This window comes from Hylobates moloch, unplaced genomic scaffold (assembly GCF_009828535.3).
Source record: "Hylobates moloch isolate HMO894 unplaced genomic scaffold, HMol_V3 SCAFFOLD_1, whole genome shotgun sequence".
Lineage (NCBI taxonomy): Eukaryota > Metazoa > Chordata > Mammalia > Primates > Hylobatidae > Hylobates > Hylobates moloch.
Window position 1 is genome coordinate 146,058,292 of NW_026652276.1, and position 23,195 is coordinate 146,081,486.

The 23,195-nt window shown below is 40.2% G+C and overlaps 1 protein-coding gene across 7 annotated transcripts in view; it reads left to right on the plus strand.

The window, feature by feature from the left end:
- Positions 1–23,195, plus strand: part of HYCC1 (hyccin PI4KA lipid kinase complex subunit 1) — a 204,359-nt gene that overhangs the window by 68,871 nt on the left and 112,293 nt on the right. For 2 of the 7 annotated variants that reach the window (XM_032759512.2, XM_032759504.2), the window contains exon 1: positions 15,257–15,555. The exons of 2 other annotated variants lie outside the window; for them this stretch is intronic. The gene's annotated coding sequence lies outside the window, so the exon portion shown is untranslated. Of the gene's footprint in view, positions 1–15,256; positions 15,556–16,364; positions 16,475–23,195 lie in introns of those variants that run through there. 3 more of the 7 variants (XM_058446541.1, XM_032759495.2, XM_058446521.1) reach the window with 3 other exon arrangements.

Here is a 23,195-nt window from a genome sequence, read left to right on the forward strand (position 1 = left end):
GCCTCTGCCTCCCAAGTAGCTGGGATTACAGGCACCCGCCACCAAGCCTGGCTAATTTTTTTTTGTATTTTTAGTAGAGATGAGGTTTCACCATGTTGGCCAGGCTAGTATCGAACTCCTGAGCTCGTGATCCTCCCGCCTCAGCCTCCCAAAGTCCTAGGATTACAGGTGTGAGCCACCACGCCCAGCTGGAACTTCTTACTTTTCAAGCATTTGAAATGGATGTTTCCTAATTTTCCTGCTTTTCAGCATTAGAAATGGCATGATGATAGAACCATAAAATAAATTGTCCTAAAAAGTCCACCAAAACCCATGGATGTGAAACATGAAATATTTAGAACACACACCCTTCTGAGTTCATAGGGTGAAATTCTTCCTCCTTGATGCAACTGCTTTGAAGGGAGCATTCTTTCCTTGGGAACCATGGCCTTTGTTGTTACGGACCAAATAGCTTTCCTGAAACTTCATCTGTGGGTGCTAGTACCCCTTCCTCATGGGAGCACGGTCTGTGAAAGTGAAGATCAGACTCCTTACCCCATACAGACTGTTTCATTTTGAGAGTAACACAGGTTAAGATGGGCACTTCTGGCCGGGAGCGGTGGCTCACGCCTGTAATCCCCGCACTCTGGGAGGCCAAGGCAGGTGGATCACGAGGTTAAGAGATCAAGACCATCCTGGCTAACACGGTGAAACCCCGTCTCTACTAAAAATACAAAAAATTAGCTGGGCATGGTGGCAGGCGCCTGTAATCCCAGCTACTCGCAAGGCTGAGGCAGGAGAATGGCGTGAACCCGGGAGGCGGAGCTTGCAGTGAGCCGAGATCCCGCCACTGCACTCCAGTCTGGGCGACAGAGCTAGACTCTGTCTCAAAAAAAAAAAAAAAAAAAAAAAAAAAGATGGGCACTTCTGAAATTTGAAAATGGTCTTCCAGATTCAAATGTGGACCATGTGCATCCCATTTGAAAAAGCCTCTAAGAAATGATGGTTGGGAGAGGGTGGCTATGGGGAGGCTGATGGAAGGTACTAGAGTGTTCTTGTCCTGGACAAAGTCATCCGTCTGTATTCTTAGGTCTAGAAAAGTTTTAGCCAAGAAGATTCAGGCAGAATTTTTCCATTCCTAGTGGTACTTAGTAAGGTCATTTATAAATGCAAATATTTGTTTTGAGAAACAAATAAATGTTCCAAAATATTTCCCTCTTGTGCATCAAATAACATTTTCCATAGGGCAATAGGCAGGGGAAGAAATGAACATTTATTGAATACCTATTGTGGTCCACACACTATATAAATTATTTTTATATGTTTTATCTCCTTTAATCCTCCTTTAATGCCAGGTAAAAAATGTTATTCTATGGATTACAAATTAAAGTTTCAGAGAAGATAACTTACCCAAAGTCATCAATCAGAGGAATAGTGATGCCAAGATTCAAATTATAGCCTGAATTCAAAGTTCACATTCTTTAATTTCACCAAACTGCTTTTTTTCTTTTTCTTTTTCTTTTTTTTTTTTTTTATTTGAGACGGAGTCTTGCTCTGTCTCCCAGGCTGGAGTGCAGTGGCCGGATCTCGGCTCACTGTAAGCTCCGCCTCCTGAGTTCACGCCGTTCTCCTGCCTCAGCCTCTGGAGCAGCTGGGAGTACAGGCGCCCGCCACCGCGCCCGGCTAATTTTTTGTATTTTTAGTAGAGACGGGGTTTCACCGTGTTAGCCAGGATGGTCTCTATTTCCTGACCTTGTGATCCGCCCGCCTCGGCCTCCCAAAGTGCTGGGATTACAGGCTTGAGCCACCGCGCCTGGCCTTTTTTTCTAAAAGGTATAATGAACTAAACCACATGAAAGCAAATGAATGACAGAATCAGAGTTTGTTGGAGGTTGGGGAGGGGGCTACAATATAGTGTAGTGAGTAAGTAAATGGACTTGGGAGTCATACAGACCTGAATCCCAGATTCTTCACTCAGCAGCCCACTGAGTTTGGGCAAGTTATATCCTTCACAGGAACTATTCTAAGTATTAAATGACAGAGTGATAAATAAAATCTTTGGCAGATACCATCACAAAGAAGATGAGAAAAAAATATTTGGCAGAGCATGGCACATAGTAAGTGCATGATAAATGCTGGCTATAATTGTTTTCATTTTTAGAAATGTAAACACTCTGTTCCAACACTCTTATGAAATAAAAGCTGAGGTCCAGAGAGTCTAAGTGAATTTTTCAAAGACACAGGATAAACCACTGACATAACTAGAATTGGAATTCAGCTATTTTGTGTCCTGGCATATTCTCATTATCTTTCTAAGACATTGTGCTTCACAGGAGGATTTCAAGAGTTTTGGAGATAGTCATCTTTTTTTCTTTTCTTTCTTTTTTTTTTGAGACTGAATTTTGCTCTTGTTGCCCAGGCTAGAGTGCAGTGGCATGATCTTGGCTCACAGCAACCTCCACCTCCCAGGTTCAAGTGATTCTCATGCCTCAGCCTCCTGAGTAGCAGGGATTACAGGTGCCTGCCACCATGCCCGGCTAATTTTTTGTGTTTTTAGTAGAGATGGTGTTTCTCCATGTTGGTCAGGCTGATCTGAAACTCCCGACCTCAGATGATCTGCCCACCTCGGCCTCCCGAAGTGTTGGAATTACAAGCGTGAGCCACCGTGCCTGGCCGAGATAGTCAACCTAATGGCCATGTTTTGTGAACCACATGAAACAGAATATTTGAAACTAATACTTTTCTTGAAAAATCCAGGATGCGAACACTGTTATGAGCTCAATAAACATAACTTCTCCTTCTTCCTTTCTAACAGAACCTCAATTTTATCCATGTATCCACTCCTTCTCCATCTCTAGAAGTAAATTCTGTTTAGTCTAAAACAGTAGTCCTCAGACTATACAATACATGGAGGACTTGTTAAAACTCAGATTGCTGGACCCCACCCTCAGCATTTCTGATTCTGTAGATGTTCATTTCTAACAGGTTTCCAGGTTCCCAGCAGCTTAAACTGCTGCTCTGAGGACCATGTTTTGAGAATCAAGGGTTTAGGACCATCAGTGGCAGCTCCCTGTTCTAGGGACAGGCAAGTGTAGTAAGTTGGCCCAATCAGACTAAAGGCAAAGATTTGTGTTCCTTGGTGGGAGGATTTCCTCTCTGCTGTTGTAGATGAATAGTGAACAATATTGCTCCAGTCCTTGCAATTGGCCATCTTATCACCATGAGGAGAGAACTAGCTTCGGTAAAAAGCCAGCACTGTAGATGGAAGAGCAGAGAGATGGATAGAGCCCAAGCATTTGATGACATCATTGAGCCAGTGAATCAGCTAAGCCGGAGGCTTGATCTTCCTCTGTACCTTCTGGTATGAGAGGTTGTGCAAATGTTCTAGTTTAAGCTAGATCAAATCAGAACTTCTGTTATTTTGGCCAAACTTAACTACCTAAAGTCAGGTAAATTCCTAAGACAATAAAATGAAAACTTGTATTTGAAAATAAGAAATATTTTAACTTAATGCCTGCTTTTTTTCATCCAAATAGCTGGCAACTGTAGCTTTCATTAATGAGATAATACACACTTAAATACAAATCTATTTCTGTGCTTTACCTCACAGAAAGTGCTCAATAAAAGCACAGCCCTATTCTTAATGTTTTCTTGATATACTGTGGGCAGGAAAAACAATTGTCTTTCAAAAGACTCACTGTGATTAGTTAGTAGTTGTCAGTGAGAAACGTACTTCAGGATATTACTAAATTAGGAAACACTTGCAATTCTTAGACAAGATAAATTCATTTTATGTCAGTTGATCCACATAATCTTAACTATTGCCAGCTTTTTAGAGCCTCTATTCTGTTTTATAAATATAGGTAGGAGTAAATAAGTTAATCCAGCTCCTTTATGTTATCATATTGTTACTGTAAATAGCTGCAACTGTGGTAAGGATATTGAAAAGAAAAAAATGATGAAAAAATAACATACTAGGTCCTCCTAACATCACAGAACTGGTATATATATATATACACACACACACACACACACACATATATACGTATATATATACGTATATATACGTGTATATATACGTATATATATGTGTGTGTATGTGTGTGTGTGTGTGTGTGTATATATATATTTACCCAGTCCATTTCTGATACAATTCCATTTAAGGCTTCTCTGTGTAAAGGTCATTTTATTGTGGCATAAGTATTTGGTTCTCTTTCAGAAAATATATATTACCTGAGGACAGAGCTGATCTAAATCTTTACGTCATTTGGAAGGGGACCAATAACAAAGTTTGAGCTTTTCTGTTTCCCCTACACCAAAGAACAGGGTGAGTAGTAGTAACAGCATTTGTTGCTACTTTGCTCTGCTTCAGACATTGTGCTAAGTGCTTCACGGTAACTTTTGTTTCATTCGATCATTAATTCATTCAACATATATTTTTGGAACACCTAACATTTGCCAGTCTACGGTGTCAGAATGTTCTATAGAACGTTTTCTGCTAGAATGTTCATCAGGGTGAAAAAGAAGAGCAGTCTAATTTTGGATTCCAGGGCAAGAGTCATATTGCCCAGGACATAGGAGATGAAGAAGATAAGAATCGTGTTTCCCTCCTTTTTATTTCCTGAGTTTCTGCTCCCAGCATGATATACTGTGTTTCTCAAAGGGTATTCATTGTAATTTCAACAAGATAATGATAATAGATGTTATTTTAAAAGTTGTCATGGCTAAAATTTTGAGGAAGAAACAGGAGTTCAACCATTAAACAGGATTCTTGCTACAGAAGTTCTCAGTGCCTTTAATAAGCTTTGGGGAACTCCAAGAAGGAGGCACATTTTGTACTATTTCTCAAACTTATTTGACCATTACCTCTGCACCCACCAAGCCCCATGGGAGGGGCTTACAGTGTCAGGGTTTCATGGTACACACTTCAGGAAAGGGCTCATCCAAGCTATTTTTGCTTTTAAAAGTTTGTCATTTCTCCTTCCACTTCTAAACTCTTTCATGCTCTGAAATCTCAGGGTTTTATTCTCCACTACTGCAAACTCATCACCTTCCTGCCAACCTTTCACATCTTCAACCTATCTAGTTGAACCTCACAGACATTTCTAGTCAGACCTCACAGACATTTCTAGTCACATTTGGGATATCTATAATAGACATTTAGCTATGATGCAGGAGATGCAGAGCAACAGAGTGAGGAGGAGAGAATCTCAGGGACCAGAGCAAGTGAGGATCTCAGGAGGAAATGAAGAATAACCAGGCCTCCTTTGTCACACTAGGTAACAACTGGTAACAACTTTGAACAAGCCTCCTATGCTCAATGAACAGAACATTTTACTTTCAGATCAGAGTCCAATCCCTTCATTTTACGGATAAGAAAACTGAGAACACACATCTTACAAGAGCTATGTGAGCTTTCAGCTCAAGCCTAACTTCTGGTTCAAGGCTCTTTCCATTCTCCCACTCTGCATCTTTTATAATCTCTCTGGGTCTTCTCATTATCTTACTTCAGCCTCAAAATTCCACTTGCTCAGATCTCTGGTATCTCCTAGGCACGGAAAAAGAGGGATGAAGATTTCCTCTGCAGGCACACAGAGGCTGCCAACACTAGGCTATTCATCCGAATAAGGAAAACATTCTCAGTTTCTGCAAACACAAGATGCAAATTGCACAGGAATAAAAACAAGCTTATATTAAAGCCTGGCTATGTCTTTGGCTGAGCTGAATGGATCTGAAGAACTGGCTCATCAGGAGAGGTCAACTTGATCCATCCAACTATGCTACAGGTATTCTGTGTGGAAATCTCAATAGGTGATGGAGGTGGCCAAAATTAGGTTCTATTAGGGTTAGTGGTGGCTTGGGCCACCTGAGGAATGTAGGGCACTTAAGGATTCCATGCTTCAGGGCCAGCCTTGGGGAAACTGGGAATTGATTGACCTTTCTTTTAAGTGACCTCATACCCACACCTTCTTCCAAGGTTCCTTCCTCTCCTTCCATCTCTAAGCCCTGGCTTAGCCTGGAGCCACTCTCTTTCCTTTTGAATGAGGCTTCATTGAATGTGGTCCCGCATTTCAGACTGTCCTTGGCCCTCTGCTCAGTTGAGACTTAACTATCCTTTAGGGTTTCCCTTTCAGTGAGATTTCTGCAGGGGATCTGGTGTCTAACTGTTCAGGGTGGCTACTTAGTGTGTAGTGTGTTACCCTTCCCAAGTACTTTCCCCATTTTCTCACTCTTGGCTACTCTCTCCACATTTACAATATCTCAGTGTGATAAATAGACCCTGTGATGGAATGTTCATATACTCCAGTCAGCCTGTAACGCAGGCAGCAAGGCAACACCCATCTAGCATTCCCTCTTGGTTAAGATGCACAGGAAGGCAATTCAGAGCCTCTTTTTCTAAAACAGAAGGAGCTCCCCATTGGCCACTGTTGCGTCTTTGGACAAAACTCTGACAGATGGGATTTGAGGTTAAGTAAACCTGTCTTTGTCCCTCAACAATCATCATGTTACCAGAGGTTCATCCACATTTTCAGAGAACCTGATTTTTCCATGAGTTATTCAGAGAAAGATCTTTCTGGGAGATTTTTATTTCATAGTATCATCAAACAACTGTTATAGTTCACTTTTCCCTTGTTTATAAGGACTAGTGTTATCTGTAGCAGTATTAAACATTATCCTATTTTATGGCTGATAGGTTAAATTATGTAGTAGTAGATACTGTCATCAACTATTCCTAAGCCAGAAAGCTTGAAAATCCAGCTGGTTTTCATTCTCTACACTCAACCCCATTCCTGCCCTCTGCCCCCAGCCCTGCTGGGACATTCTCTTCCCAGAAGTGCTCTCTCCACAGTGTCAGTGATAATATATCCTAGAGCGAAACCAGCAGGACTGACCAGAAACACTTAGTCCAGAAAAAAACTCTCTCACCACCACCTTCAGGCCAAGCACATGGAGGCATCTAATGTATGTAGACTCTGACTCACAGTAGGGACTTAATAAATGGTTGTTGATTTTAAATCTCAATACAGCTGAGGAATGATTTGCAATGAAACAGACAGGCAGAGTTGCTTTAAAATTGCAGAGCATGAAAAAGTCTGTGTTAGTCATCAGGGAAATGCAAATTAAAGCCACAATGAGATAGCACTACACACCCACCAGAATAGCTAGAATTTAAAAGACTGATAATACAAATATTGGCAAGGATGTGGAGCAACTGGAACTCTCATATTCCACTGGTGGGTGTGTAAGTGATACAATTACTTTGGAAAGTCATTTGGCAGTATTATATAAAGGAAAGCATATGCCTACCTTCCTCCCAACAATACCCCTCCTGGATATATACCACAGAAGAGTATGTGGATGTGCGCCAAGAGGCATGTACAAGAATACTCCAAATGGCATTCTTCATAATAGTCTTAATTGAAAAGAACCCAAATATCCATCAGCTGTGGGACTGTCAAACAAATCATGGCATATTCATATAGTAGAATACCTTACAGTAATGAAAATGAACAAACTACAATTCCAATAAGAAACATAGATGGACTCCACAAACACAAAATTTATAGAGAAAAACCAGACACACAAGCATATATCCCATATGATTCCACTTACATGAAATTTAGCAGGCGTAGATGAACTAAAGCATCATGAGTCAAAACAGATGTTGTCTTTGAGAATAAGAGACAGGATGATGATTGGCAGGGGGTCCAAGGGAGCTCCTGGATTGCATCAATATTCTTTTTCTTGACCTGGTTGCAGTGTTTGCCTGTAAAAATCCACTGAACTAATCATATTTTTGTTATCTCTACTTTCCTATATGTATATTATACTTCGATTTTTTTTTTACATAAGTTCCAGTTGCAGAGCTTGTAGGACTGATCCAGGTCAACATAGCCTGCCCTCTTTGACCCTTTAGATTCATCTTATTTCCTTGAACAGTTGCTTTGATTCTTCTCAGCCCTGGTTGTGTCTTACTGTTCATGGTCCCCAGAGCTTGGGTCCTCCCTGGATACTGTTCCAGGCTCAGATATCTACATTTCCTCCCACTGCCTTCCCCATTTTTTTCCCCTAAAGCCCCACACTTTCTTAGAGACCTAACCAATTAATCTTAGCTAAGTTGCTGATGACTAATGTGGCTTCTCCTCCTGGTGTAACTCAACTTTGAAAAACACCCTCAAGAGTGCTTTAAAGGTTAGTATCATGGTCCAACCCACAGGGGTAGAGGTTTTTTGGATGATGCCCTTTCAATGACAGGGTAGCTGGCCCTGGACATGTCTATGCTGAGGACTTGCTTCAGGTAAGCAGAGAAGATGAGAGAATGGGTGCTTTGCCTCTGCCAGGATAACGGGGGTTTTGATAATGGGATGGGTCACTTCCACATGGTGATAGAGGAAATGGAAGCCACACTTGTTCTTATTGAACATTGGTGACGTACTCTCTTGCTGAATTTTTTTTTTTTTTGGCATAAGTATCAGGGTGTGGTGCTGATGACTAAGTAGATGAGAACAAAATTGAAAAAATGGAAGTATTACTCATATATTGGACTCCCTTAGCACAGAGTTACAAACCAGCGAGAGTCAGCTGGCAAAACTTTTGGGGGGTATGCCTCTTTCTGGCATTTCATCCCTCCTCTTGCAGCTGGGCCGAGTTCCCAAACTCACCCTCCCTTCATCCAGTGCTTGTGCTTGTTGAATTGCTTTGTGGGAACCACTTAGCAAAGAAACCAAGGAAGTGTGTGCCTTGATTGCTGCCTCTGCTCTCTGGGTGAGGGGTTAGCACATGGGAAATGATTTTGGAAAGATAAAAGGTGATACACAATGAAGTGTTAAACTGAATACAATTGAAATTCACTGCATCTAACGAATGTAGCCAGTGGTCAGAAACGGGAGAAGTCACATTTTCCCATCCTTGGCCTGTATGCTCGGGGACAGCTGTGTAAACCTGAAAAAGATTCAAACCCAACCAATATAAGATGGAGGAGGAAAATGGCCATCTTTTCATGTGCTCCTTTAACCTGTCTTTTTGAAGGTCCTCCACTGGCCAAGCACTATACTATTGCAGGGGGTCCAAAGATGACAAAAAATGTTCAGCTTCTTCTGGGGGAGTCAGTTTATCGCATTTACCTACGTATTTTCCCCATGTTATTTTCTGTTCTCTGGGCCACCATTTGTCAGAGAAAATCTGTATACAAGTTCATGCTTCTATACTAAATACTCATTAGCAAGGTCTTTTGCTTATCAGCAATAACCAGAGCTTCTCTGTGGAATTTATGAGAACATTTTAAAGAATTTTGCATATTGCATTAGCTAAAAGTGAAAGGAAGAATGTTTAACTGAGGTTCACTTAGGCAGAATTAACAATAAGCAAGGTACAGTCTGCTGTCTCTTCATCTGAAGAAATAATGTGCACTTCTGCTTTTTTTTTTTTAAGACAGAGTCTCACTCTGTTGCCAGGCTGGAGTGCAGTGGCACGATCTTGGCTCACTGCAACTTGTGTCTCCAGGGTTCAAGCGATTCTCCTGCCTCAGCCTCCTAGTAGCTGGCACTACAGGTGCCCGCTACCATGCCCGGCTAGCTTTTCGTACTTTTGTAGAGATGGGGTTTCACCATGTTGGCCAGGATGGTCTTGATTTCCTGACCTCTTGATCTGCCTGCCTCGGCCTCCCAAAGTACGGAATTACAGGCGTGAGCCACCGCTCCCGGCCGCACTTCTGTTTTTTTTGTTTGTTTGTTTGTTTTTTAATAAAACCAACACTTGTTTATTATAGAACATTTGGTAATTTGAAAACATGTATGAAGAAGAAGATAAAATTCACTTATGATTTCTCCATGCTTATACATTGCTGATATATCCTCCTGACATGAACACTTGCCAGCTTGTGACCATGTCATATACTATACAGTTTGTAAACGTCTGTTTCATCTAACGTGATGAAAGAAATGTCTTTTTCCCATGTCATCAAATATTTTTCAAAAACATGATATATAAAAGCTGCATAATAATCCTCTTCTGACAGGAATTCTTCTAGAAGACATTGGTTAATAAAATGTCTCAGAAGATAAATGTGGATATTTTTCATTTCCAGTTATGTGAGGGTAGCAATTAGTCATTATGTTTTCCACTCCTATCTATACGACTTGCTCGTAAATATGAACCAGGTTGGTGCAGCTATTAAAAGACAAGAGAAAGGAGACTTTTTCCCCTTAAAATATAACATTATAAAGTTTTAATTTATGTCTTCTTTTTTAAGATGCAAAGAATGTTTTCTTCTTTCGAGAGATGTTATTCCTAGAAAAACCTGTAACCAATCTTAAAGGATAAAATTCTCTTCACAAAATTCAGTTGGTCTAGCTTCTTTCACTGAATGCATGATTCTGGAAGTCTACGTATTGGTTTACACAGAGGTGAAAGATACAACCATTTACTTAGAATAGGTGATGGAGATGGGAATTTTGGGGACTCTGGGAACAGCTGCAGTTGGACCTCACAGATGTTGAATGCAAACACTGGGAAATGGAGCAATTCAGTGCAGCTGCAGGAAATGGATTATCTCATTGTCCTTTCGACAACAGGACCTCATTGATCCCCATCTTTGTTACGGTGACTCATTCCACTGTCTCTACTTCTGCCGCTCCTTTGTTACCTATTACTTCACCATCCACTTTGTACGTCTTGACGCTACCTAATGGCTTCAGTTTACTGAAAACTTGCCCTTTTTATAGCTTCTCAGGGCTTCTTTCTACTGATTGATTTTTTAGCTTCTGCTTCCACCACATGATTTTCTCTTCCTATTTCCAGTTCAAATTCTTGAAAGAGAGTGGGTGTTCATGTCAGGTCACCTCTTGAGGTTGGCTGCCCTTGGGTTATACAGTTCATGAAGGGGGTTGTATGGTATAGATCATGGCTCAGGTTGCTGCCTCAGCTGGGTCCACTGGCTGGGGTAGTTCCCTTAAAAAGGGAATCGGACATAGCAAGCCCTTAAATGACCTCTCAGGCACACCCTTTTTGTTTTGACTTCATTTCTTTGATTTTTTTTTTCTTAAAGTATGTTTAACATACCACAAAAGCAACATTTTGACATATTTTTCATGTTTTTTTAAGCAAATTCTTTTTAATTTAAAATAATCATGTTATCTATTTTAACTATTTTAACAACAGTTGTTGTCCAGTTGACTTTAATAGAATTATATAATATTTGAACTAGGCCAGGCATGGTGGCTCATGCCTATAATCCTAGCGCTTTGGGAGGCCAAAGTGGGTGGATCACTTGAGGCCAAGAGTTTGAGACCAGCCTGGCCAACATGGTGAAACCGTGTTTCTACCAAAAAAATACAAAAAGTAACCAGGCATGGTGGCACACGCCTGTAGCCCCAGCAAGTCAGGAGGCTGAGGCACGAGAATCGCTTGAACCCAGGAGGTGGAGGTTGCAGTGAGCTAAGATGGTGCCACTGCACTCCAGCCTGGGTGACAGAATGAGACTCTGTCTCAAAAACAAAACAAAACAAAGAAAGAAAAAGAAAAAGAAAAAAAGAGAAAGATATTTGAACTAAATTTTTCTTAACGTTCCTGAAATTTAATGTCATAGGGAAAATGTTTATGTTTATAATGTTCAACTGGCACTTTTATACAGTTATTTGCAAGAAGATAAATGCATTTTAATAGTTTAGAATTATGCATGTGGATATCAGAGACTAGCAAAGATGAGCAGGAAAGATCTGGAATATGTTGACTTTTATAAAGTAGGTTAAAAGCATTTTCCTTTTGAAACAGAATGTTCTCAGGCATTTTTTTCTAGTGCTTTGCGATTAAAATATAAATGGTTATGTGTAAAACTTAACTGCAGACTGTTATTGTTGGAAATTACTTTTATATGCCCAAATTGTGATGGAAAGGAGAGTAGACTGGAAACATAAATTTGTGCTTTTGTTTTACTCTGACTTAGAGGGAAGACAACTTAAATTGCCTTCTATACTACCTTACCACTGCAAAATGGGAAGTGAAGTCAGGCAGTAAACTGCTTCCTGTCTTCTTGCAGGAAGGAAACAAATTATATATAAATATACATAGCCAAACTTCAGTTTCTCTCCACTCAATCTATCCTATGCATGGCCCTGATTTGGCACTAGTAAAATGTTATATTATTTCCCTTTTGTCAACCTTGGGTGTATATTAGAACCACTTGGGAAGCTTTTTTAGAAACCCAATGACTAGCCTCACACACCAATTTTTTGATTTATTTAATGTGGGGTGTGGTTTGAGTACTGATAATTTTGAAAGGCATCTTAAGTGATTCTAATGAGCAAACAGGAAGCCACAAGGCAAAACGAGAAAATCTGAACAACTGAGCTTGCCTTCAAGGTATTCTATTATCTATCTGCAACCTAGCTTGCCAGGCTTGGCTGACCCAAGTTGCCTCCCATGCCCTCTGAACATTGCTTGTGCTTCCCCTCTTGTGTTATTTCTGCAGGCATTCTAGGAGTTACTTTCTCACCATTTTATCTGGTTCAAATTCCTCCCCATTTTTCTAGACCCAGCCCATTTTGCCTTTTTCATGAAGCCTTCCCTGACTGCCCTTGACTGCAATGCTTGCATCCTCCTCTGAAAACACAGCGGTTATTGCCTAGAAAATCATTTGAACAATGAATCAATTATGTACTGCCTTATGTAATCTCTCCACTGCTGCATTAAATAATTAATCTTTGCTTAACCTTTCATCTGTTTGTTATCCAGCTACCTATACTATAAGCAAGCTTCTAGCATTCATCTATATCCTTGACAAGCCACGTGCCTTGTATAGTACAGGAAGTCAATAATATTTACCTCTCCCTTCCATCCTGACTTCCACAGGTTTGGTTTGAGATTCTCTCCTGGAATCTTGTCCTGGTCTTGGCTGGGCTTCCTGCCACCAGTAACTTTGGCTCTTCAAATCAGGTCAACACATTACTAGCACACATGGCCAATGACCAGTAAAACTGATGGGGGGTGTGTGTGTGTGTGTGTGTGTGTGTGTGTGTGTGTGTGTGCGCGCGCAGGTGTGCACTCTTTTGCCCACTCTTGTTTCTCTCTATCTTATGATCTGGTTGACTGGGTTTCTTTCCTTCCTTGGTCCCTCACTCTCCCACTCAATGGGACTTGACGGCAGAATTCAATGTCTCAAGTTTTGACTGCTTGTGTTCTCTAAGATGAATAACATGCTGCCTGGATCTTCCTGTCCCTATTTCTTTGAGTAAACACTTGTCCTGAGCAGGCTCTGGCCAAGGGGGCCTAAATTAAGTCAGTCTGATCTGTTAAGAGTTTCCTCTTTACTCTGTTTTTTTTTTTTTTTTTCTTTTTTTTTTTTTATTCTCACCATTTAAAGGAAACCTGATTGCATTGTCCACATGATTAAAAGCTGTTGTTGGTCCCTCATTGCCTTTAGAAGAAAATCTAAACCTGAGCTATCCAATATGGGAGTTGTTAAAGTTAAAATTAAAAATTAATGCCAGACATGGTGGTTCACACCTGTAATCCCAGCACTTTGGGAGGCTGAGGTGGGTGGATCACCTGAGGTCAGGAGTTCGAGACCAGCCTGGCCAACATGGTGAAACCCTGTCTCTACTAAAAATACCAAAATTAGCTGGGCATGGTGTTGGGTGCGTGTAACCCCAGCTACTCAGGAGGCTGAGGCAGGAGAATTGCTTGAACCTGGGAAGTGAAAGTGCAGTGAGGTGAGATGCCACCACTGTACTCCAGCCTGGGTGACAGAGGGAGACTCTGCCAAAAAAAAAATAATAATAAAAAATAAAAACAAAAATTGAGTTCCAGTCATGTATGGTAGTTCATGTCTGTAATCCCAGCACTTTGGGAGGCTGAGGTGGGAGGATCACTTAAGCACTGTAAATAAATACATTGAGCTCTTCGGTCACACCATATTTCAAGTATTTGATAGCCACATGTGGCTAATGGCTACTATTTTGGACAACACAAATATAGAACATTTTCACCAGGGCAGAAAGCTCTGCTGGACAGTGCTTTTCTGAATATCTTAGTGTAGCTTGTGAGGTCTTTTACAGTCTTACCTCAACCTTTTGCTCCAGCCCAATTTTTGGTTGTTCCTCATCATTTAACCCCATCTATCTTCTCAATGTTCCACAATGGCTCTGTGCCCTTTCACAGCTCCATGCCTTTGAACATGGTGTTCTCCCTTTCTGAAATACCCTTTGACTTTCTTCTCTGGCAAACTCCTATTTACCTTTTAAGATCCAACTCAAACATCACCTTCCTTGTGGAGTTCGCTGACTTTCCTAAAGAGTCATTTCTTGTCCTGTTTCCATTGCTCATTGAACCAATCTCTATTGTCCTTATCACTGTAGTTTGTTATTATTTACTCATTAATCTGATCCTCCCTTTGGAGGGGGGGGATCCTATCTGTTTTAGCAATCTGCCCTAATAATTACCTGAAATTGTTTGCTTGATGCCCTTTTGATATCAGGTAATATATCTTCTTATTTATGTGCTTGTTATTTATGAGTTCAGCATGTTTGAAAAGTTCACTTAGTGTTTCTGGAGAAATCCTGCCCATTTCTAGTGTAAAGCTAAAATGAACTTCCTGTCTTCTAGGGTGGAGGCCAGTTTTTCTTCTAATTAATCCTGACCAGACTTGAGAAGGATGTGGTAGGAGGGGTTTACAAGGTCAAAAACAGCAGGATTGTCTGCAGCAGCTGCTTCAGGTGTTCTCAAGTTCCAGTTATTATACAAAATATTTAGTATATGTTCAGAGAAAAAGTAGGGAGGAATGATGGAAAAAATAAAAACAACCCCCATGGAAAGAAAACTGAGGCATTGTATTTGACTTTTTCCAGGCTAAGCCCAAAAGCAATGATGTGGTGAGGGGGAAGTTTGTATTTCCATTTTGCAAAAACGTAATTTTTTTTTCCTCCCGGGATTTGATAAGATTTTGATAAATTTTTGTGAATTTAATTACAGGGAAGTAAATCCTACTGACTAGTAAATTATCAATTTGTTTCTCTTTTCTCACAAAAAAGAAACAAATTGATAGACTTCACATCACCCGGTAAGGCTTATTTTTTTCTGAGAAGGCCATAAGCCCTAACGGCTCAGAATCTAAGAGACCTTCGCTGATTGTCATCGCCTAGCGGCCACCGCAAACCTTACAGTCAATCATCTTCCCTCGGACGCCCGGATCACGCCCATTGCTCAGACCACACCCACTCAAGTCGCCTCATGGCTCCGCCCCAGGCCCAGCAGAAGAAGATTCTCATTGGTGGAGAAGTTGTTCTGATCCCGCCCCGGACGACGGCGATAGACTGAACTGGAGTGGGGCGGTAGTGGTTGGCTGCTTGAGGACGGGTCCCTGGTCGTGCCTGTCAGAGAGGCTGGTGGCAGTGGCGGCTCTCCTGGCTGGGTTGTCAGTCAGTGAGAGGAGGGGGAAGATGGCTCGCCGGGACCCGTTCTGCTAGGAAGAAGGGGAGCAGGTGGTGCTGCCACTCGGGAGGAAGCAGAGCAGCCGCCGTCGCTGTCGCTGAGAGTCTCACGAGTCGAGGTCCTGCAGGTGGAGCTCCGGCAGCCGCTCTGGTGAGTCCAGCCGAGAGACCCACGCCGGGCCCCCAGGGCGTCCGGCAACCGATAACTTTTTTTTGTCAGGGAGGAGCCGGGGCGAGGCGGCGGCGAGGACAGGACCGGGACTTTGTTCCCGGGGCTGCGGCTCCACTGGGGGTAACGGCTCCCGCGCGAGGCGCCACGGGTGGGCGCGAGAGGCGTCTGGCGGGCGGGTGGGCTGCGGCCGGCGGCTGCTCGCCCAGAAGTTGGGCGCAGCCTGCCCGCTGCCTGGAGGGCGGCAGCTTTGTGCGCGCGACTCGGGTCTTTCCTTCCCGGCGAGGAGCAGTACATCCTCCTGCCGTGACCCGGGTGCCGCCGCCTGGCCCCACCGGCCGCCTCTCTGCCGGGTGGGCCTGGGGCGGGAGTCCCCCGTCCCCTCCCTGCCGCGACGGATGCTCCGGCCTCTGCCTCCTCTCCCTCCCGCGCCCTCTACTCCGGCGAGGCCGCCACTGTCTGTCCGGTCTGGTGGCCACAATGGTCACTGTCGACCCCCCGCCCCCGCCCCTTGGAGAGCAGCGTTGGCCTGAGTCGTTCTTTGGTCCCCTGCAGGGCGGAGAGGTTCAGACAGCAGCCACGCTTCCTTCCGTGGTTATTACGCTGAAGATCTCTTCTTGAGCCCTTGCCCCTTCTTTCTATGAGTTATTCCTCCCCTGAGGCTCATTTTAACATACTCGGGAATCCTCGGGGGTTTGGCTGAAAATGGTTGCATTAAAACACCCCCAAGTTTGTACGCTTCAGCGAAATTTGCCGTCCGCCCGTCAGCTTGCACATGTGTGCTTTGTGAGTTTAGACATTCCTGAAAGATTTTAATTTTGCCTAAGTGGTTTAGTACTGCACGGAATCTGTTCTCTGAGAAATACACTATCACAAGCCTGGCAGCCGCGGCGCTCTTCAGGTAGGGGGAATTTGTTCCACCGGCAGCTACTCCTTATCTCAGAGACTGCGCTACAGGCAGTAGGGCCAGGCTGACCTTTTGCAAATTATTTATCCTTGGGTCACACAGTAGTTTTTGGAGCAAGTGGGCCACCTCTTTGGTTCATGTAACACTTTACAGTTTGAGGTTTTCAGCTTTCAAATCTTATTAGCGTAAAGTCAGAAAGACTGGGAGGCTTGTTTTCCATGAGAACATTCTACTGCTAACATCCACAGGCACCCCACCTCCCCCGACATTTCTAAGTATTTTTTTTTCTTTAGGTGAATACATTTTAAGGTTTACAGGATGAATAGTAGTCTAAACCACCATATTTCTGAAGTGCAGGCAAAGGCAAGGAAGGAAAAACATTTAAGATCTGCTTGGCCAATAGTAGCTTCAAAGTCAGCTATTCAAATCAGTTCAATCAAACCAAGTGGCAAGGGGGAAAAGCATCACATATTTAGGAAACAAATTCTGGATTTGGCTCGTTTATCCTTATTCGATTTATTGAAATTACCATGAGGGATTAGAAGGATTAGAAACCTTCTTAGTCATCGGCATTAGCAGTACCTGGATACAGATACCCGATAAGGCATTAGCTGGGTCTGCGTTTATCCTTGTCTACTTCCTTTCTTTGTTGTATTTCTGTTTTATGAAATTTGCTCTGGGTTGTATTTTTTAGACTGGTGTCTTTTTGACAATGAGTTTAAATATATGTACTGTTTTATTCAGCATCTTGTTGCCTAATATTTATTTTATAATGGATCTTAAGAAATTTTAAGAAATCTTAGTATTCAAGACCTATTTTGTGGTATCGTTTATATTTTATAAATAATTGAAATTATATCAAACATAAATTTATTTTTTCTCTCTTCCAGGGTGAGTAGGTACTAGGGATACAGAAATGAATGTCATGCTCTTGTCTTCAAGGAATTTACTATCTAATGTACAAGATGTTAGTAACATTACAGTAAATTAACAATTATAATACTATGTAGTCAGTGGGAATAGAGATATGCCTAGTGTAATAGGAGAGTTTAGAGTAGGAGATAGTTAACTTTCCTTGAGTGTAGGTGGAGTTGGGAGCACACAGCCAAGTTGTGAAGGATGATATAATTTTGCCAAGTGCAGGAGGTAAGTAACTTCCCAAGGAGGACTGAGAAACTGTGGCAATTTAGATAAGTCATTAACAATGACAAGTCAGTGTCAATTGACATTGGCAGTTGACAAAGTCAATAACATTGACATTGATATGGCTTGAATGCAGGGGTTAGTAGGGAAATGGTGCCAGATGAAGATAGTGAGGGTGGTAGAGGGCCAGATCAGGGAATGGTATCCTTAGCTAAAGGGATTGGATTGAACGTGATAGATGAGAAGCCATTTATTGGATTTGTATTTTAGACCTTTACTGTGGCAGAGTGAGGGAAAAACTAACAGGTCCTAATCACCTATGAGAAGAAAGGAGGACTCAGGACTCTGAAGGTTTGACTTGGGGTTCTGTTGATTGGAAATGAGGAACACAAAAATGGAAGGAAGACGATAAATTCTGTTTTGGCTATTTTGAATTTGAGGAAGCAGTGGAACTTCAGGTGAAGATATAGACAGAGGTTTGTATCTATGGATGTGAAAATCAGGATTAGAGAGATGATTGGGGGTTGAATTGGAGCTATATTGATTTGATTGTGATGAAATGACTCAGGGAAAGCCTTTAGCCTGATGAAAGTGGCAGCTAGAGAACAGACTCTCATAAAAAGCAGAAGTAGGGAGAAGAATTGTCTGAAAGTTAGAGGAATAGTAGCTAGCAAGGTAGGAGGACCATCAGGAAAGATGCCAAGGGTGGGGAGATTTTCCAGTGGAGGAGGAACAGGTTAACAATTTTGAATGCTGTAAGGAGGTGTCAAGTTAGGAGAGGGCCCCAGTGACGACTGAATTTGTCAGGAGTCCATAGGTAACTTTAACAAGAACAGTTTTAACTGAGTGGTGGTTCAGAAACCAGGCTTCAGAAGATTGAGAAAGAATGGGTGTGATAAAGTAGACATGCTTAAGTGAGACTTTTCAAGAGAACTGAAATAAAGAAGGGAGAAAATGATCGCTATAGCTTTCATTGAGTAGTGGTTCTCAATCTTGACCGTGCATTTACAATAATGTAATAATAATTTACAATAATCTCAGGAGCTTTAAAGAATTTTGTTTTCCAGAGGGAATCCCTATACCAATTTGGTGTGGGGGGATGTTGAACCCAGATATCAATATTTATTTCAACAGCTTTTCTATTGAAGTATAATTGACGTATACTACATATATTTAAAGTGTACAATTTGATATTTGACATATGTTTATACCTGCAAAACCATCACCATAATCAAAATAATATTCACCTCCAAAAGTTTCCTATGTGCCTTTATAATCTTTTCCTCTTATCCCCAGGAAACCACTGTCTACTTTGTGTCATTATTGATTACTTGCATTGATACTTTTTTATAGTTCCTTAAGTAATTCCAGTGTGCAGCCATGGTTGAAAACCATTGCAGAGTGATATTGTTTGAGGGAATGTTATGTTTGTTTGTTTACACGCATAAGGAAAGAGTGAGTAGAGACAAGTAGGAAGAGATTCTTAAGCAATTCAGGAAAGGTGAGATAATTATTGGAACTAAGACCCTAAGGAGATAGAAGTGAATGGAATTCAGAACTTTGACTAGTACGAAAGGAAGACATTTCTGGAAGCGACATCTCTAAGAATATAATGTTAAAGACAGTATATTTCTTTGTTATCGTCACCAAAGTTGGCATATAGTATCCAAATTGGTTCCCTGAAGTACTTCTGAAGTACTTAAAAAAATTAGAGAGCATCTTAATATTGTGAAAATGGATACCCCTCAGAACAATTCCTTAAATGGAGCCTGAGATCCCTGGCATCATCATGTAACGCTTTGTCATTTTTTGGAGGGGAGCAGATGGAATTAGCAGTTTGACTATTGCTTATTGTTGAGAACCAAGTCCTGCCAGAGTCTTTTTGGCCTTCTCAGAGTTAGGCTGCATATCTGCACTAAGGAAAAAGAACATTTAACACTCGAAAATCTCCTATTTAAAGTATCTTTGCTCAGAAGAAATCTTGTTTGCTTGCTCTTTGGATATATGCCTTTTAAATACACTGGAGGATAAAATCATTCCTCTGTCTCCTAAGTGAGACAGAGAAGAGTTGTGACTAGAAGTTCTCAAAGGCCCACATTTTCTATCTTGAGGAAGGTAATACCTATCCTCACCTCACCACTTTTTTTTTTTCTTTTTAAAATTTCTGGCTCAGGATTTGGATATAGGTAAAATCTGAGTCCTGCTGGTTCTGAAGTCCAGGGCTTGTTCCTCAGCCTTGACTCTTAGCTTTCATAGGGGCTGAAAACAGAATAGCTTATCCAAATATTATTTGGCATTGTAACTTGGTCATAAATAAAGAGGAAGTGAAAAGTTTTGGCTGATTGTCTTCTAGAGTTCTGAAAATTTCTTTCATTGTGATTAAAGAATTAAAGTATGATTCTTTTCTAGAAAGGAAAGGCATCCCTAATTTTGGTGCAGCCTAAAAGAGTGGAAATATCAATGTTAGCATGATTTTGGTTATTACTATTGTTGTCACAGCCATATTGTAAACATTCTATATTTTCTTAGTTACTAATATAATAATCATTGTAGGAAATTTGAAAAATTCAGGAAAGCATAAATGGTAAATAACACTTATAATGTCTCCACCCAGAGATACTTATTTCTTTTGTGAAATACCTATTAGTGTCCTTTGTCTATTATAATACTGGAGATTTTTAGAAACTAAGTTATGAGAGCTCTTTGTATATACAAACTATTAGGCCTTTGTCAAATTACATTGCAAATAATTTCCCTAGTTTGTCATTTTTATCTTAATTTTGTTTTTGATGTGAATTTTCTTTTTAAACAGATTGCTAACATTTTAATGTGTTTAAACCTATCAAATTTTTCTTTTATGATACCTCGCTACTTAGAAAGGGCTTGCATTCCCAAATTATATGACTATTCACCTCCATTTCCTTATATTAATTTCACAGTTTTAAAAAAAATTTACATCTTTAGTCTGTTTGCGGTGTATTTTAACGTAGAATGATGGTTGTTATTTTAATGCTATTTGTTAAACAATTATCTTCTTCAGAGGTTTTAAATACCAAATCATGTGTGTATACTCTGTCTATAGATATGGATATATGGCTTTTTCTAGGTTTTTCTATTTAGTTTAATTGGGCTATTTCTTTTTGCTCTAGTAATTCCAAACTGTCTTAATTATTGTGAGTTTTTAATGTATTTCACTAAATGGTTGTGTGAACACCTATTATTGTCTTTGTCAAAACATTTTCAGCGTTTCTCATATTTTTCTTTATTCATGTTACATTAAAGGCAGTTAAGATCCTAAAAGAACCTCACTGGAATATCTGAGTTAATTTTCTAGAGAAAGTTGTACTATATTAATACAATGTTATCATTTATTGAAGTCATCTTTTATGACTCAAAGATGTAGTTTTGAGTTTTCTTCATATATTTTATAGTTTGTAGTTTTCTTCATGTGGGTTCTGCCCATTTTTCAAGTGGTATTTTTGATATTTTAAAACTTATTGATTCTATTGGGAACGGAACTTTTAAAATTATTTTATAAAGAGGATTAAATGTACCTGATGGAACATAGAAAGATGGCTAATTCTCATATACTGTTTTCTAACTGGTCATTTTATGAAACTCTTAATTCTGATGGTTTTTATTGTGTTTTGTAGTAACTAAATTACAGCATGTGTAAATGGTGTAAATGATTTTGTCTTCTTGCTAACACTTAATCCTTATTTCTTTTTCTTAGGACATTGATCAGAACTTCTAGAATAATGTTAAGTTATAGTAGTGAACAGTGAGGATCCTTGGCTTATTTCTCATTTTAAATGCCTTTAGGGTTTCACAATTCTGTATTCAAAATTTTTATTTATGGTATGTTAAGGAAATAGTCTTCTATGCCTTTTCAGGGGGAACCAAGATAGTTATTCAGTTTGATCACATGCCCTCTTAATGTACCTTGAGATGATCACATAGTTTTCCTTCTTTTACCCATTGGTTGATGAATTGTGTTAGATTTCCAAGTAGCTTTCATCAAACAATTGCTGTCTTAGGGATAAAGGCAACTTGATAATAGCATATCTCTTTAAAATAGTGCTATATTTGATTTGCTATATGAGATTGATCTTTAGTATTCCTTTTGTATTACCTTTTTAAGGTTTTGATTTCTGAATATGCCAGCTTTGTAAAAAGAGAGACTGAGAGAGAAGCTTTCCATCTTTGCATGTGCTCTGGCAATTAATCTTTTCCTTGGAAGATTTGAAATAGATTGGCTCTAAAAATGTCTAGGTCTTTTTGGACTGAATACAATTATAAAGGTCTTAATATGTGCTTACGTACTAAGTATTTTGCATAATTAATTTAATTTAGTCTCTATATAACTTTATGAGGTGAAGATTATTATTTCTATTCTAGTGATAAACTGAGACTCAGAGGTTAAGACAGTCATTCACCATCAATAAAGCACACAAAGTTTAAACTCAATTCCTATTGGATATAATAGCCCATGTTTTCTAATCAGTACCCTAATGTTTTTCTTAATTAGGACTCTTTCTTCACCCCATATTACTGAGAAGTAAATTTAATCATTTTATTTGAGCATCTTATTAAGTATTTTTCCTCTCTGCACACTTAGTTTTAATTTTTGGTAACCCTATTATAATCATCACTGGTCTGTTCTGTGTTGATGTGTCATATCTTTTGCTATTTTAATAAATACTGTGATCTTGGAGTGAGGTAGGATAGGGTGGGGGAACTTAAAATTGTTGTTCATATAATGCGCTTAATATAATTTACATTTTAATTGTTGAGTGTTCAAGATCAATTTGCATTCCTGAATCCTGTTTGTACCTTGTAAGAATGTTATGTTAAGTGTACCACATACAAGAGATCAAAGAGTTTTGGAAACACAGTACTTTTCCATTTTAGTTTGAATTATTTTTGTTGTGAGCCTTGCATCAGGGTAGCTTTTTAGTAGTAATGTTAAGTGATATTTGTTTGGTGTGCATTTTCTTGAACAAAGAGTCTTTTGGTAGTTGACAAACATTAGTTGCTTTCTCATATAAATACATAGAATTCATTCAGTCATTTGTACTTGACTTAATGAAAACATTATATATGAGTTATTAAATTGTACCATGAAAATTAGGTTTTAGCTACTGGAATATTTATATTTACTCTTATGTTGAGTGATGTATAGGCTTGGAAATTTAAGAGAGTAATGTAAGCCTTAAAAGTGCTTAAATTGGCCGGGTGCGGTGGCTCATGCCTGTAATCCCAGCACTTTGGGAGGCTGAGGTGGGCGGATCACGAGGTCAAGAGATCGAGACCATCCTGGCTAACATAGTGAAACCCCGTCTCTACTAAAAATACAAAAAAATTAGCCGGGCGTGGTGGCGATTGCCTGTAGTCCCATCTACTTGGGAGGCTGAGGCAGGAGAATGGCATGAGCTTGCAGTGAGCCGAGATTGCACCACTGCACTCCAGCCTGGGTGACAGAGCGAGACTCTGTCTCAAAAAAAAAGTGCTTAAATTGGGAAAGCAATCGTAAACTCTGTATTTATCTTTTTGTTCCCTCTCTATAAATTAC